This window comes from Carlito syrichta, unplaced genomic scaffold (assembly GCF_000164805.1).
Source record: "Carlito syrichta isolate Samal-C Ts95f unplaced genomic scaffold, Tarsius_syrichta-2.0.1 Scaffold314358, whole genome shotgun sequence".
In the NCBI taxonomy this organism is placed as follows: Eukaryota; Metazoa; Chordata; class Mammalia; order Primates; family Tarsiidae; genus Carlito; species Carlito syrichta.
This window is the reverse complement of record NW_007258454.1, coordinates 235,160-252,560: the sequence shown is the minus strand read 5'-3', so window position 1 is coordinate 252,560 and position 17,401 is coordinate 235,160. Positions and strand designations below refer to the sequence as shown.

At 37.7% G+C, this 17,401-nt stretch overlaps 1 protein-coding gene across 1 annotated transcript in view; it reads left to right on the top strand.

The window, feature by feature from the left end:
- The window catches only part of CCSER1 (coiled-coil serine rich protein 1), a 175,891-nt gene that overhangs the window by 476 nt on the left and 158,014 nt on the right, over positions 1 to 17,401 (top strand). The window lies entirely within an intron of this gene.

Here is a 17,401-nt window from a genome sequence, read left to right as displayed (position 1 = left end):
TTGGCCTCTCAACTTCCCAGGCCTTTGAGGGTAGGTTTGCATATACTTATTCACCTCAGAACAGTGGCTAAATGGAGAACACATTAAAGTCATTGTAGAAAGATGCACCCACAAAAAGTAAAAATATGTCCTTGATCGATTAAAAAGGCACTAACTTATCCTCTACAAACTTCTTTAAGTACTCATTAGACATTTCCTAAGCAAGAAATCAACTTTTAAAATGTCAGTAACTTAACACAATAAAATGTGTTTGTTACTAGAGATAAGACTTATGTAAATGCTAGATTCTGTCAAGGGCATAACCAAGTGTGGAACTCAGATTGTATGATTGTGGAGTCCAAGATAGTAAGCCTTAGGCCATCCACTCCCGGGGCGCTGCGTGGCCATTGCCTCGGTTTTCCGTGGTGTGGCCTCCGCGGCCGCTCCAGGGCGAAGCGGAGCGCGGCCCGCCAAGGAGGCAAGAGTTGGCGCGGGCTTCGGGTCGCTCCCCTCCCTCGCCACTTGTGTCCCGCAGGTAGGGGCTGCCGGCCGGCGCTGGCGCCCCGGGCTGCGGGGCTGGGGTGGGGACGGCGGCGAAGAGGGGGCAGGGGGGAGGGGCGGGAAGCCTGGGGCTCCCGGAGGAGCCGCAGTGCCCGAGCCGGGACGGCCTCTTGCCTCCGCCTGCCTGTCCTCTGGCGCTGGTTTCCTGCATTGGCAGCGAGACCCTACCCAGGGGCAGCAGTGACGGCAGCGACTTGGAGTGAACACATTGCTTTGTGGTGGCGCGTCAAGGGCTCAAGGTGTGTGTGTGTGTGTGTGTGTGTGTGTGTGTGTGTGTGTGTGTGTGTACGTACGTGTACGCGCGCCTTCGTGTGTGTTCGCCCTCAGGACTAATCAGTGCATTGGTTCACCTGAGCAGAAAGTCGGCTCTGAGCTGAAACCGCAGGTGGCCCTTTGGCCCCTGCATCGTTTGGCTTGTGTCCCAGCGACGCGTACACACGGTGCCAGCAAGGGGTAGGGGTGACGGAGGGATTTGTGAATGGTGCTTCTCTGCGCGTGGAGGCTGAGCCCTGCTGATGTAAAGGAGGAGGTATCCAGAGTGAGAAGAAAGGCTATTTATGGCAAAGAGTTGTGAGATTTCTTGGGGTTTCCTTTAGTGTACATCCTGAGCTGCTCGCTCGCGCTCTCTCTCGCTGTCGTCCTTACCTCCCTCAGTTAATAGCAATTTATTATTGTTATTATTTAACCCTTCTTGTGGTACCTGTAGTATGACATGAAGTCAGAAAATCACTCATATTTTTACAGTTAGAAAAATAAATGCTGCTTAGAAGTTACAGATTCCTTGCCCTTTAATGTCCCCATTCTCCACCTCTGTTTCCTCTTTAGGCTGTCAGTAGAACCCATGAGACAGAAAATACCTACTTGGTTTAAACAGCTTTCATTTTGGAATCTTTACAGTTGAATACCTTCCTACCGAAATGTAACAGACATCGTCCATTACCCTCGCCCCCAAGGGCTATTAACGATAATGTACACACCTTTAACTTAAAGCTGGTTTTATTAAAAAGTGTTGGGGAGAATGGAGGAACAGACACCTAGGTGGGTTTATTACTACTGATTCCTTAAAAACTAGTTATCCAGAGAAGACCTAAACAGTTTACCTAGGCTACAACATAATTTGTTTGGGTTTCTCTATTTGCTTTATAACAGGAACAAATTCCAAAGACATAACTTGAAGCTCAGAGATGACTTGGGACAGTGCCTATTACGATGCTTTAGCAAATTACTGTTTGTTTTTAAAAGTAGCAACCTTGGCCGGGTGCAGTGTCTCACACCTATAATCCCAGCACTTTGAGAAGCGAGGTGAGAGGATTGCCTGAGCCCACGGGTTCGAGACCAGCCTGGGCAACTTGGTGAGACCTCATCTCTACAATTAATAAAAAAATTAGCTGGGTGTGGTGGCACACGCTTGTAGTCCCAGTTACTTGGAAGGCTGAGGTGGAAGGATCACCTGAGTCCAACAGGTAGAGGTTGCGGTGGCCGTGAGCATGCCACTACTCCAGCCTGGGTAACAGAGTGAGACTCTGACTCAAAAAAAGAAAAAAAGTAGCAACGTGTGCTTTTATAGAACTGGGGACTGAGTTGTCATAGTAGAACAGTATCCATAATATTTTAAACTAAGTTGTCTTTTAGTGCCTGCCAACACAGTGTTTTTAAAATATTGAAACTTCACTTTGTAATCCTTTCAATAATTTCACAGAGAAGAAAGAGAAGTAAACTGGTCAACCTATTTTCAGAGTGTTTTGTCTTCATTTGATATTAAGGAGTTGCTTATTTTGATCAAAACAAACCGTTGTTTGTTTTTTTTCCTAGTGTGTACATAGCTGTCTTTAACAGTTGAAAGACAAAGCAGTTAAGGATTTGATATTTTGATTCTATTAGTTTCATATTAGTTTAACATACACTTTCAACATTGGAACATGCACAGCTTTATTTATTAGTTTAGAAGTTAGATGGAGAACCCCACTCTGAGGGCTGTTACTTTAGCTATCTTGAACTATATTGAAACATAGAAACAATGGGGAATTTAAAAATGTAGTTGGCGAACTATTACTAACATCGTTAAAAGTCATATTTATGAGTATTTTGTTCTTTGATACTGTCAGAGACTCAGCAACTGCTATTATTTGAAATAGATTACTTATACCATCAAATGTTAATTCATGTCAAACTCATAAAGTAGAACATGACAAATATATTTTTATGGTAACATTTATTCAGCTCTTCATTGTATTTTCATAATACTCATACTAAAGGATCGTGTGCAAGTTACTGTCTAGCCATTGTGGAAGAACACCAGGATCCCTTGTTCCCTGTCCTTCAGGAACTTACCATTTGGGAGGAATCTGAACACATAGTTAACTACCCACGACAATAAGAAATTGTATGTCTAATGAGTCCTACAGTAGTCTGGAACATGACAACAATAGTTAGGCTTGCTTGGTCTTGATCTTGAAAGTTAAGGAGGATTGCTAGATTGTGAATAAGAGAAATATAAGCTACACGGAGTCTGACACTTAAGGTTGCAAACTTGCCACCCTGTGCTTATATTGGCAGCACTGTACAAACAATGCAGTAAGGTTTCATAACCTTGGTATGTCAGTGTCTCACAGGTGTGTTCAGGTCGACATATTGTGGTATCTTGCTAATTGTAGCATTCGTTATTACTGGATGTTTTTGTGTGCCATCGCAAAATGTTGGAGCTTGAATCGGAGTAATGAACAAACATTAAATTTCTTGTGAAACTTGGCAAGAGTGGAAGTGAAATCAGGGACATGTTAGTCCAAGCTTATGGAGATAATGCCATGAAGAAAATGGCAGTGTACAAATGGATTAAATGTTTTTCTGAGGGAAGAGAAACTGATGACGAGAAGTCAGGATGGCCATTAATGAGTAGAACTGACAAAAACATCGCAAAAATTCATTGAATTGTGTATCAGAATCGTCAGCTGACTGTTGATAGAGAAACAGTTAAGTAAATCTTATCTGAAAATCTTTGCCATGAGAAAGGTGTGTGCAAAAATGATCTGGAAGGAGCTCTTGCATCATGACAAAGCACCAGCTCACACAGCACTGTCTGTGAGGAAGTTTTTAGCCAGTAAACAAATAACTGTTTTAGAACACTCTCCCTACTCACCTGATCTGGCCCCCAGTGACTTTTTTCTTTGCCCAAAGATAAAGGAAATATTGAAAGAAAGACATTTAATGAGATTCAGAACATCAAGGATAATATGATGAGAGCTCTGATAACAAACCATGCCGGAAAAAGAGTTCCAAAATTGCTTTGATGGGTGGACAAGGTGTTGGTATCAGAGCATAGCTTCTCAAGAGGAGTACTTTGAAGGTGACTGTAGTGAGATTCAGCAATGAGGTATGTAGCACTTTTTCTAGAATGAGGTCATAAACTTAATTGTCAGACCCCATAGGATGCAAGTCTCCTGGAATTATAGCATAGGTAGGAAGATAAGTTTGTTGAGATGGTGTAAGATATTACTAGATATTGTGCAAAGTGCAGAGTGAATCTGTCTTTGATGTATGTCATTCTATCCATTCTGTTCTAGTCTATTGTCATTATATCTGTACATGAGAAGACAAATCTTTAACTTTGTATTGTATTGTGATATACAATATGTACTTGTACTACTACAGTAGTATAATAGAGTTTTTGTAGAGAATATTTACTCTAAATATTTAAATAGACCCACATCACATTAATGTATTGGGTTTGGTATTAATAACAAGGTGGTGTGAGTACCACCACTTTAGAGTGAGAAGTTTTGGGCATAAACTTAACCAAACCTTTTTAGGTTGCTCTGAAGTGTGATGTGTAAAACAATAGTATCAATAGCATTCATTGAATATTTAACAGTTCATTCTTCATATAAAGTGTGCAGCCCACTGAATAACGTATTTTCTATAATATTTGCTTTTAAAGTTGCTGTATTTAGATTGAATTAAATTGAATAAATCTATTAGATTTGATTTTTGAAGTTATTACATGTATCGACATAATAGTTAATCTATCCTTACGTTATTTGCCATGAATATAGATCTGTGATACTGGGCCTGTGAGGAACTTTTTAGAATTGTAGCAACAATTTTAAGGACATTTTAGCTATGCTCTGATAAAGAAATTGTATTAATAATAAAAATGATAAAATAAAAAATAATAAACAATGACTTGTCTCTAGTCTAAAGTTATTCTTTCTTTATATGTATTTATACACATAGATATATACATATATGTGTGTGTGTGTATATATATATATATATATATATATATGTTACTCGTTTTTAGACAAACTGTTTAAAATGCATTTCTTCATTTCAAGAACACAGGGAAACATCTGAATTCACTTTGAGTTTATCTAGTCAATATGACAACCTAGATGACAATAAAGAAATTGTATAATTATTAGATATGACTTCCAATACATAACCAAATGGAATACTTTCAGATGAGTTGAATTAAAAGATTTTTTATATACATATATATATATTTTGTTGACAGTGAATAGATAAGGGTCATTACAAAAGTGAAAGCCTATTAAATCATCAGTTTCATATTCATGTAAGAATGGAATGATTTCCAACACAGCATATAAACTAGCCTATCTGTTAATTGGTCCCTTTTGAATTTTGTTTTGGACTATATGTCACAGGTGTATCATTTTGATAATGTGATCTTGCCTACTGTATGACTGACAGCTTCTGTATGATTTCCCTATTGGATAGTGACAAAATCTATTTGCTTTATACTGAGGACATAACTAAACTTCTATCAGCAATATTATCTGCACCATGCAAAAGTGTCAGTTAACAATAAAATATGAAGGCTAGGGTGGAAGAAGCAGTGAAAAAAGATGGAGAGATTGAGAAAAAACACTGTAACAAAAGAAACATGTTTTATCATGAAGCTGAAGCTAAATATGAAAGTGTAAAGCTGACCATTCTAAAGTGCGATTAATACAGTACCAAGATGTAATCAGTTTTACTTTAAATAACCATATTGTATTTTAAGTTGTTTCCTTGTGGGCTGAATTTTTTTTTTAAAGGTCATGGTTGGTAATGTTTCTTAGGTGTTTGGTTTAATATTACAAATTATTGCCAGGCTCGGTGGCTCAGCCTGTAATCCCGCGCCTTTGGGAGGCTGAGGTGAATGGATTGCCTGAGCCCGCGGGTTCAAGACCCGCCTGGTCAGCAAGACTTCATCTCTACAATAAATCAAAAAATCAGCCCGAGCCGGGCTAGGTGGCTCAGCCTGTAATCCCGCGCCTTTGGGAGGCTGAGGTGAGTGGATTGCCTGAGCCTGCGGGTTTGAGACCTGCCTGGACAGCGAGACCTCATCTCTACAATAAATCAAAAAATCAGCTGGATGTGGTAGCACGCGCTTGTAATTCCCGCTACTCGGAAGGCTGAGGCGGGAGGATCGCCAGAGCCCAGCAGGTTGAGGCTGCGGTGGCCGGGAGCGGCCACTGCACTCCAGTCTGGGTGATAGAGTGAGACTCTAACTCAAAAAAAAAAAAAAATCAGCTGGGCGTGGTAGTGCATGCCTGTAATTCTGGCTACTCGGAAGGCTGAGGTGGAAGGATCGCTGGAGCCCAGCAGGTCGAGGCTGCGGTGGCTGGGAGCGGCCACTGCACTCCAGTCTGGGCGACAGAGTGAGACTCCCACTCAAAAAAAAAAAAAAAAAATTACAAATTATTAAAAGATTTCTGCTGCTGGGTGTGGTGGCTCATGCCTGTAATCCCAGCACTTTGGGAGGTGGAGGCAAGAGGATTGCCTGAGCCCAGGAGTTTGAGACTAGCCTGGGAGACCTGGTGAGACCTGATTTCTACAATAAATTAAAAAAAAATTAGCCTGGTGTGGTGGCACACGCCTGTGGTTCCAGCTACCTGGACGGCTGAGGCAGAAGGATCGCCTGAGCCCAGCAGGTCAAGGCTGCAGTGGCCATGAGTGTGCCATTGCACTCTAGCCTGGGCGACAGTGAGACTCTGTCTCCAAAAAAAAAAATAATAAATAAATAAATTCTGCATAGATCATTGACAAATAAAGTTGGCTAAATTCCTGGCCCTATACCTAGATTAACTTTTAAAAGAGCTGTTAGTTTTGTATCATTTGCTCTTCATTAACAATTTTAATTAAACTTACTAAAATTTTTGAATTTTTAAGCTGTTCTTAGGTACTAAATACAATTCAGTTCTTTTATAAAGAAATATCTTGTTATAAAAAGCAATTCCTTTTTTTTTTTTTTCTTTTTTGAGTTTACTCTGTCGCCCAGACTGGAGTGCAGTGGCCGCTCCCGGCCACCACAGCCTCGACCTGCTGGGCTCCGGCGATCCTTCCGCCTCAGCCTTCCAAGTAGCCAGAATTACAGGCGCGCGCTACCACGCCCGGGTGATTTTTTGATTTATTGTAGAGATGAGGTCTTGCTGCCCAGGCGGGTCTTGAACCCATAGGCTCAGGCAATCCACTCACCTCAGCCTCCCAAAGGCGAGGGATTACAGGCTGAGCCACTGAGCCCGGCTTTAAAAGCAATTCTTAACCTAGAGCCATGGTTCTCAAAACGTGGTCTCTGAGCAGCAACAGCAGCACCTGTGAAGTCTCACCACAGACTAAATTGGAAACTCGGGATTGGGGTTGTCTGTGTGATGCTTATGAACTCTAAAGTTTGAGAGCACTGACTGAGAGTATTTTTAAAGTGAAATTTGAAGAATTTGTCTTCCATCTGTTTTGTATCTAAAGCACTTTCTTCAAATGGTAGTAAGCTAAGGTTTTACTATTAATATTGGAAAATATTATACTCTCCATCAAAATATTTTCATCTTAACTGTGTTTTTTGACAAAATTTTAAGTGAGTCTCCAATTCATGTGCACACATTTGTTGTTAATTGGAGGAGAATACATGAGAATTTAACTGGACTATAATGACCCCAGGCTCGACCTTATTGGTAGTCATTTGTAAAACAAAGGATGTATACAGTGTACAAAAGCTGATCATTTTCTGTTTAGTCTTATTGACTCTTGTGATATTTCTGGTCTTGGCTTACCAGATTCTGCTCTTGGTCTGTATAAAATTATAGTTATTTTAGCTGTACAATAATAGTGTCATACATGCAGAATGTTCTGAGTCTCAATTCTGAAATAAATTTTTGACCACAGCTCTACATCTTTCAAGGTTAAAGGCAATGTGTTCACATCCTGGACTTCTTTTTGTATCACTCTTCCTCTCTCTCTTCCCCCAATTCTTACTACTGTTTTTCAGATATGAGCTCAATTATTACCTGCTTAAGGATCCCTTTCTTGGCTTTTTTTGCTACGTTATTGCCCTATTATATAGAGTTTTTATGTTCCTCTGCCTTGTGGCACTTAAGCAGTTTTAACTTTACCATCTTTGTGTGACTGTTTCAATATTGCTTCATTGGGGTTAGCAGTGCCCAGCACATAATAGATATTGTTTGTTATTCATTCAGACTGTATTTAATATTGTTTGAATATATAAATAAATGATTATCTATGTCCTCATTCTTTTTTTTAATGCCCTCATTATAAGGATTTTTTTTTTCAAAGAAAGTTACTTTAGGAAAGAATTAAAAAATAGTCCTAGAATATTTGTGAACATAGGATTTCTTTTTTCTATTTTACAAATTATGAAATATTGTTTTGTTAATAGTAGCAATGGTGGTAATGTGCTGAACGATGTGTACTTTACATATGTGATGTAATTCTTCTAAGGTTGATTTTATGCTTATATTAGAGGTGAGAAAACTGAGTCTCTGTTTTATGGTCTGTCAAACTGTCTAGATCAAACTTTGATGTTTTTTAGTTACAATGTTGCAAAAAATTATGAAACTAGTATACAGAAAATTGAAGGAGTATATTTAACTCAGGACTTAACAGCATATCTGTTTGCTACCCATCCATTTGCCACCATCTTCAATGATGCTGTTGCTTCTTGGGGATTTGGAACAGGTGATGGAGGACTTGCAAGGCTGATACTCCTGTCTTGTTATTGCTCTTTTCAATACTGATATTGTGTACCCTCAGTGCCATTCAGTCACAATTCTTTTCACCCATATAGTCATATTCTCTCAACTCTTTAATGAAAATTTAAGACATAACCAAGTATAATTTTGTGACTGTATGTCTTTATGCAGAGAATATTCAAGCATTAGATATTCTACTCCATATTTGGAGCTATGCAGCTTATCTACTGGAATGGTTTTGAGCACTTTGTGAAAGAAAAGTTGACCTAAGGAGCAGGCTGTGAATCCAGCCCAGCTTTCTTCCTATGAAAAGAAATTATGTTCCTGGGTGCTATCAGACTTAATTTAGTTTCTTTTGACTTTTAACCTTCTTTTGACTTTTAATCTTCATCTATTTAAATGTGGGTTTAATCAGTGTTCAAATATTTGTAGTAAAGGATATCTCAAAAGACTGATTCCATAGAAGTCCATGGTCAGAAAGTTAAATTTGGTTATTCTTTTTTTTTTTTAAAGCAGGATTTATTGAGAGGACAGAAAAGGACCCACAGTGGGAGGGGACCTGAAGGGTTATTCTGAAGCCCTCTAGCAGACTTACTGTACAAAGTTACATATTTTGTAATGTATTTAAATCTGTCAAAAATGAATAAAATTAGAAGTATAATTTCAAGGATAAGAATTTTTTTTAATTGAGTATTTCACCTATGTCCTATTTTGTAACTTTTGTTAAAATTTGTCTCTGTTACTGGAACTACTAAATCATTAACTTGAACTTCAGCCACGCCCCTGTTGGGAGCATTCCTTTTATATAGTAGGAAAATAGAATGATTTCCAGCGCAACATTTTTGGACTTAACAACAAACAACCCTTGATATTCAACTCTAATGTTATAACATATTTCTAGTAAGTAGGCTTCTTTATTAAAACTGAACTTGATTTTTCACCTAACATTTTCCCCTGCTTCTTATTAAATTATGCAATCTCATCATTCCTCATAGCATTTGAGCAAGGCCCTTTCATTAAAGACTGGGATCTTGCCTCTGAAACCACCTTATTTCCTGAGACATTTTATCTGCCAGGCAGACTTCCTAAAATACAGCCACTTTCCTGGATCTCAAAATATTGCCAGCTCTTAGAAGTATACTTCATTTCAGTACTCACTCTTGGACTTTCATGATGCCAGTACTTGTGGCATATTGCCATGCCCCGAGATACTCACATGGATTGGATTTCTTGGAAGTATTTACAGCTGTATCTGTATAGTGCTTTCTAAACATCAGTGCAAGTCTAGTACCAGGTTTTAACATCACCAGACAGCCTGATTTTGCTGCATGTAACCTTTTATTACCTGGCTATACCCTACTATAATGCTACTCATTCATCATCTTTGGTAAGACACATTTTATAAATGTTTATTGTGTACAAGTCAATCAGTTTTTAAAAAGAGTTCGCCTCCTGGGGTATAATCTTAAAATATAAATTACTGGTAACATATTTCCTGAATAACTTAATCCACAATAAATGAAATGTATGTTACTTTGTGTCTTGTAATACACAAATATGATGTGTGTACAAATATGTGTATATGAATTCTTTAGAGTTTGCTTGTTTCTCTTTTTCTAGTTATTTGTTAATTTCAAGATGATATAGCTCTTCTGCTTTCTCCTTCATAACCTTATTTGAATATTGTATTTAGAATATAGAACAACTGCCTTCTCTAATTTTCCCTGTTCATTAATGAAACTTAGCACTGTGCCTATGCTCAAGAAGTGTTTGTTAAGTCTGCTGTACTACCCCAATTCAAGCCTTGTGGGACTATCTGTGATACACCTTTCTTATTAGCCAAAATCATAACTTGTTATATTTATGTCCTTACCCCCAATTAGCTATTTCTTGGAAATGGTTTAATATTGTGATTTTGTTCATGAGTTTTTATTGTGATGTGTTTGTGTGGTTTTGTTCATTTTTTGCAATAGTAACAAACTGTATCATGAACCTATATTAGATTTACAAATAAAACCAACCCAAAATTTATTAGAGGCACAGCAAGAATAAATGCAAATGTAGGCATTAATATTCTAGGCAGTTATTCCTTTGGAAAACTGTTTTTTTGTGTGTCTGTTTAGTTTTGTTTGTTTTATAGATATGCAAATTACCAGAACATTAAGTCTGAATATGTGAAATATGTTAAACAAGTGCTCCTTTATAGTAGACAGTAGTCTTCAAAACATTTAGGAAAAACCGTATGAGAGAAAAGCATACATATATCCCAGAAACATCAGATGAGAAATTAGAAAAGAAAGAAAATGATGCTAAACTAAACCCAAATTCAGTATTATAAATACAGATGTAGAGTTACTTATTTCAGGTAAAGTTCTAATATATTTTATAGATAACATAGTTGATGGGTTTGTACTTTAGGATTTCTATATTTTCAAAGGAATATTACCTATTGGACAGATAGGTCAAGGATAATTATTAACTTTTTTCTTTCAATTTTTAATGTTGTATTCATAAACAGTAGACCAAAGAATACTATAAGTATTTATTAATAAATGAGTTTCATAAACTTTGGAATGTAACTTCTGTAGGATTCATCTTAAAACATAGATAGTAAATTAAAGAAAAATTACAAATTTGTACACAAGTATACAAACTTTAGCAACATTATGATGAGAATTGACTTTGAGGAGTATTTCTTACAGTGTATGTCTAGGTGCAGATATAGTGGCATTAGGGAGATGGGTCCTTCATCAACATCAGTCTAGTTTCTGAGGGGCCCTGGAGTGAAAGCATCTAAGTTGATTATAGGGACAGGATAATAGGATACCCAGGCCCTGCTTGAAGTACCAAGGGGATAAGGACCCCAAAACACTATTTAGTGACGAGAAGGAAGGAATTGCTTCCCTACAATATTTCTGAGGCGAGTAGTTTCATTGGGTGGTAATACAGAAAGCACCCAGCCTTAGCTATATAATGTAGGAAGTAAGTAGATGAGGTACTTAAAAATCTGAATAGTTTTGATTTGCATATAAAATAGATAGATGAGTTTGAAGTTCTGGAGATTGTCTAATTCATATTCCAAACCACTTAGACCTTAGTCTCTGCAGTTATCGTTGATACAAGGGAGCTATCCAGGGTACTAGATCCTGCTCTCTTCTCTTACACAAAAGTGCAAAATATGTTGTTTTTATTTATGCAAATCCTTGAGTCTGCTGTTGCAGATACTCCACCATTTACTTGGCATTACTTCTATCATTTGTTTATTCTAGTGAGTCCTTCAGGGATCAATTCAAAAGTAAATTCAAGGAAGCCCATCTCAGTCCCCTGCTAGATGCCTATTTCTGAGTTCCAGAAACAGCCTGTGTATATCACTGCCAAATCTCCATTTAAAATATCATAACTAACAGGACACTGCCAGGGGAGGTGGGAGTATGTAGCCTCACTAAGGATACCACATCCCAAGCCAGATGAAGTGAGGTCCAGATGGAGGCCAAACTTCACCTGCTTATAAACCACTCATGTACCAAATCCTGACTTGTACCCCACATCTTTATAATGAAATAACATAAAAAAAAAAAGTGTCATAGCTCACTGTTTGTACTTCATGCTTGCTAGATTGTGAGCTCTGTGAGGGCAGGGATTTTTTATTTTATTCTTTTCCCCAACCAGTTGGTCTAAATCAGTGATGTAAAGATACTCAGGATGTGAGAAATGAATGAATAAATGCACTGCTGCTTAAAAGTGACATGAATCTTGTCCATGTTATGTGAATGATTTCTAGTGCTAGTCAGTGAACTGAATCATATTAATGCTCATACTGCCTTTCCTGGCTATTTCATAGACTGAAAATGTCTTCTTAATTTGTAGCTGAATAACTTAAATGGCCAAAGTCTTAAAATGAAAGAACTGGAAGAACTATGGCATCTAACCCACATACAGTAGGGGATTTGTGAGGTCTAAGGAAGCAAGAAGCAACTGCACAGGCTTATTTGGAGAATGGAGGAGTTTGTTTGGTCACTTCCTCAAACCAGAATCTAGAGCATCTATCCCACACTTACTTTCTAAGGCCTCTAGAATATGGCATTTCCCCCTACTTTATAAGGCCCAGATTCACATTTTGAAATGTTCACAAATCTGATGTCCTGTGAGGCTGGCAAAATTCTATCATTCAGTAAACAAATATCACTAGGCCCTGTGTATGTGTCGGTTAATGAGGCAGGTATGCTTTCTGTCCTTCTGAAGCTTACAATTTATTTCCCAAGTTGCAAGACCTCTGTTATCCATGGTCCATGGTGAGAATGGAAGTTTTTGGACTTCTTTGGTTTCTTCTCTAGTCACATTAGTGACCTCCTGGCTTGCCACACAGAGTGAGTGTGCTTGTTTCCAGTACTCCATCCCACACACATACTGTTGCCTTGTATTTCCAATGAGGCAATAAGAGGCTACATCATCATAGAAAAACTTTTATTTACATGCAAGACAACCTGTCACTAGTGTGGTATTGACCTACTGATGATGTTGGTAAATGGTGTTCCTGTATATATCTTTCTTTACAGGGATATTCTGAGAGTAGGTTAGGTACCACAGTTTCTCTTTTGGTTAGAAATTCCCTGTATTTCAAGTACATGAACAATAGGAAATAGTTGTGTGGTCTTTAGGTGGGGCAGAGTTTCACTTTATAGTTCTAACTTTCATATTTTTGAAGTAGATATACTATCTATCCTGCAGGCCTTGTATTTCTATTTCCTGTTTTATTTATTTTTTCACCCATTGTCAAAAGTTGTGTTTCAATTATGAAGCAGAAAAGAGAAAACATTGTATTTGGTAGTATTTTTTTCTCTTGAGAAAGTTATATAACTTAGAGAAATAAGGATTTCATAGTAACTTAGGTGTAAAAGATTTTGAAAGTGTGCAAATGAAAAATAAAGAAAACAAAAGTTTTCGGTAACCATCCTGAATAAAATAATTGTTTGGAAAATGAATAATTTCTTTGATAAATGCTTAGAATTATGTCAAATAATGTCATCATCATTAACCCTATAAATTAAAAGTTACTAGTGTCATTTTAAAATTGTACTAGAGCTGAAACACTTATATGCAAACTATTTTTAAACTACCTAAAAGAAAACTTGCCTGAAAATTTTTTCAGGAGTAAGTATGTATGCGTGTGCCACATACATACTTGTAGTAAAACTTAAGAGAAAGGATTGGATTTAGCAATCATGCAAATACTATATCCCTACGAATCCTGAGCACTCAGTCAAGTTTAGGAACTTCTTAGGGACCAAATGTGATTATTGCCTTTGATATAGAGGGTGGTTCTGGAAAGATGGGGTCTTGCTGTTATTACATTCTTCTTTGTCAAAAGAAAGTAATTCTGGTCACACCCTCATCAAAAACCAGTACAAATGTTATTGAATTCAAAATTTTTGACTGTAATATTTTTTGATATTAAGTGAAACTTGTATCAGTCTTTGTTATACACAGACAAGCATATAGTAATTAATTCCTCATAATTAAGTCTGTCTCGTATAATTTTCTTCTAATAATGCAAATATTTTAGCCTATTTTTTGAGGGAGAATGGTTACTGTTCTGCAGAGGAACAGAGCCCACAGTGTGTGTAGATATATGCGTGCATGTGTGTGTATAATCTGTATATCAAAAATTTATTTTAAGGAATGGGCTCACATGACTGAAATCTGTAGAGCTGACTGTCAGGCTGGAAACCAAGACAGAATTTTTTTTTTTTTTTCTGTTGATTTTTTGAGGTATAGGATCATATCATCAGCCAGGCAGGCAGGACTTTTATGTTATAGTCTTGAGGCAGAATTACTTCTCTTCTAGGAAACCTTAGTTTTTGATTCTGAGACCTTCAATTGATTGGTTGAGACTCACCCACATTATCAAGGGCAATCTGTTTTACTTAAGAGTCTAATGATCATAGGCTTTTTAAAATCTAATGATTATTAATCATATCTACAAAATACCTTTTTTTTTTTTTTTTGAGTTGGAGTCTTACTCCGTCAACCAGGCTGGAGTGCAGTCACACTCACGACTACCCCAGCGACGACCTGCTGGACACCAGCAAATCTTCCGCCTCAGCCTTTCAAGTAGCCGGAACTACAGGTGCACACTACTGTGCCCAACTAATTTTTTGTTTTTGATTTATTGTAGAGACGAGGTCTCTCCAAGTTGCCTGGGCTGGTTTCAAACCCGTGGGCTCAGGTAATACAGTCACTAGCCTTGGCCTCCCAAAGTAGCTGGGATTACAGGCTAAGCCATCAAACCCAGCCTACAAAATACCTTTACAACAACATCTAAAGCTGTGTTTGAGCAAACAACTGGTCATCCTAGCCTAGCCAAATTGATACATAAAATTAACCACAGGAAGGGTGAAGGGTAATATGTTAATAAGCCCTTTCTGTTTTATATGATTCATTGGTATATATATATACTTTTTATTTGGTCAGAGATATTTTAGCATTGGTCAGTTATTGACTTATGTAGACATATGTAGCTTATTCATTTGTCCTTTATTCTTTTATTAAGTTTGTGAGTACAAGAGACAGTGCCATGCAACTGAATAAAGAAAATGAATGACAGAGGCTATATCTCCTAAGTGTGTTAACTGTAGAACCACAAATGTATTAAATGCCTGTGTGAAAAATAAATTCATAAAATGAAAATGAACATTTTCACTTTTGCCAATTAAATGTCCTTTTTCAACCAAAAAAAGTATGTCAGGGATTAATATGCCAAATTATCATGCTTATTAGTTTCAAAATGAGTCATTTGTAAAATTGGATCATGAAAGGTATGCTTGCCCACTGCAGGCCAACTTCATTTGGATAACGATGTCTGTGTATACATTTATTTTAGCACATTGAAGCATTTGCATCTGTATTGAGCCTGTGCAAAGGTGTTTTCATATATACTCAGAGAGGTGTGACAAATGGACTGTCATGTTTTATTGGTAGTCTTTCTCTTCATATAACACAGAGCAATACAGTTTCTTTACTGACTCAAAATGGGTGTTTTTAATGCCACCTTCATATTCCAGAATTACATTTTGTTTCAGTTTCTTTATTCAATGATGAACTCATCTTGGCTTTTGACGCTCTTTGTAAGTTCATCAGACTTTGCTAATATAAACATAGATCTACTTTGTTAAGGTCATGTAACTTAGAACATCCTCTCACACACAGCGTATGCATTTAATCATTTCTGTTTATGTAAGTCTCAGCTGTCATTACAAGCCTAATTCCTGAAACTTTCCATGATGATTTTTAGCCCTCCTGGGGAGATTTTTTTTTTTCAGCACTCTGGATTGTGAGCTGTACTTAGTTGGCACCAGACAATTAAGTACAGTTTGTTATGTTAAAACATATTTTTTTTCTCTGTAACAGGAATTAGTTCTTACATGATGGGTAAATAAAGAATTATGTTAGTAAAATGTGGAGGTTGTTTCATGTATGGTTTTCCCTCAGCATATTCATGTTTAGCTTCACCAAATAACTATAGCTGAATGCAAAGTATACTAATACAGGCACATGCAAAATACAACAAAGGGATATGGTGTTGTTTATTTACCCTATGTTCTTTTTTTTGCTATAGCTAGGCCACAATTTTAGCTTTGAAGATGCTGGTTGTGTCATTTTCCTCCATCATTACAGCATCAGCTGCCTTCCCTTTTAAAAAATGTTTTATTTTAAAACATAATATAAAATATTTATTTAAAATATATTTTAAAATATTATTTCTTTATTAAGAGTTTTGTCTGTCCTTTGAGACTTTTATAAAATTGTCATGGTTTTGGTTAGAATTTTGTGTTATAAGTTACATAGATTTTGAATGTTTCTGTTACAATTCTCTTGTTGGGGATGCACTCTGCTATATTTATCATTCAGTTTTTCTGAATGAAATCACATGTATTGCAATAGCAAGAATGAAATAAATTGAGTTTGAATCACTTAATATTTATTCAACATCCACTATGTGTTACTCACTGGTGCTAATGTTGGATATATGAAAAGTCAGCAAGGCGGCCAGGCTCGGTGCTCGGCCTGTAATCCCAACACTTTGGGAGGCCAAGGCAAGTGGATTGCCTGAACCCACAGGTTCGAGACCATCCCAGGCAACTTGGCGAGACCTTGTTTCTACAATAAATCAAAAATTAGCCGCGCGTGGTAGCATGCGCCTATAGTTCTGGTTGTTTGGAAGGCTGAGGTGGAAGGATTGCTGGAGCTCCAGCAGGTCGACTGGAGCCCAGCTGGCACTTCAGCCTGGGCGACAGTGAGGCTCCAAAAGAAAAAGTCAGCAAGGCTTACTTTTTTTGTACACTGGACCCTCCAGGCATAAATCCTGTATGATGATTGCTGTATTGCTTAACTCAGTTACAGCAGAGAAAGAGAGACAGTAAGAAGTAACTGTGGCTTTCCTGCACATTCTTTCCCCTACCTGGAATCCTTTCCCATTCCTGCCTTATTTAGCTTGTTTCTTCCCAAACCTCATCTCTCAATTTAAGCAACACTTCTTTGACTACTTCAGACTTTCATAGCACCATGTACCATGCATCTTTCTTTCATAGCACTCAAGTAGCCGTACTTTTACAATTATTTGTGAGGCTATTTAAATAATATCTTTTTTTTTTGAGTTGCAGTCTCACTCTGTCGCCCAGACTGGAGTGAAGTGGCCGCTCCCAGCTACCTCAGCCTCGACCGGCTGGGCTCCGGCGATCCTTCCACCTCAGCCTTCCAAGTAGCTGGAATTACAGGCGTGTGCTACCACTCCTGGCTGATTTTTTGATTTATTGTAGAGATGAGGTTTTGCCAAGTTGCCCAGGTGGGTCTCAAACCCGCGGGCTCAGGCAATCCAC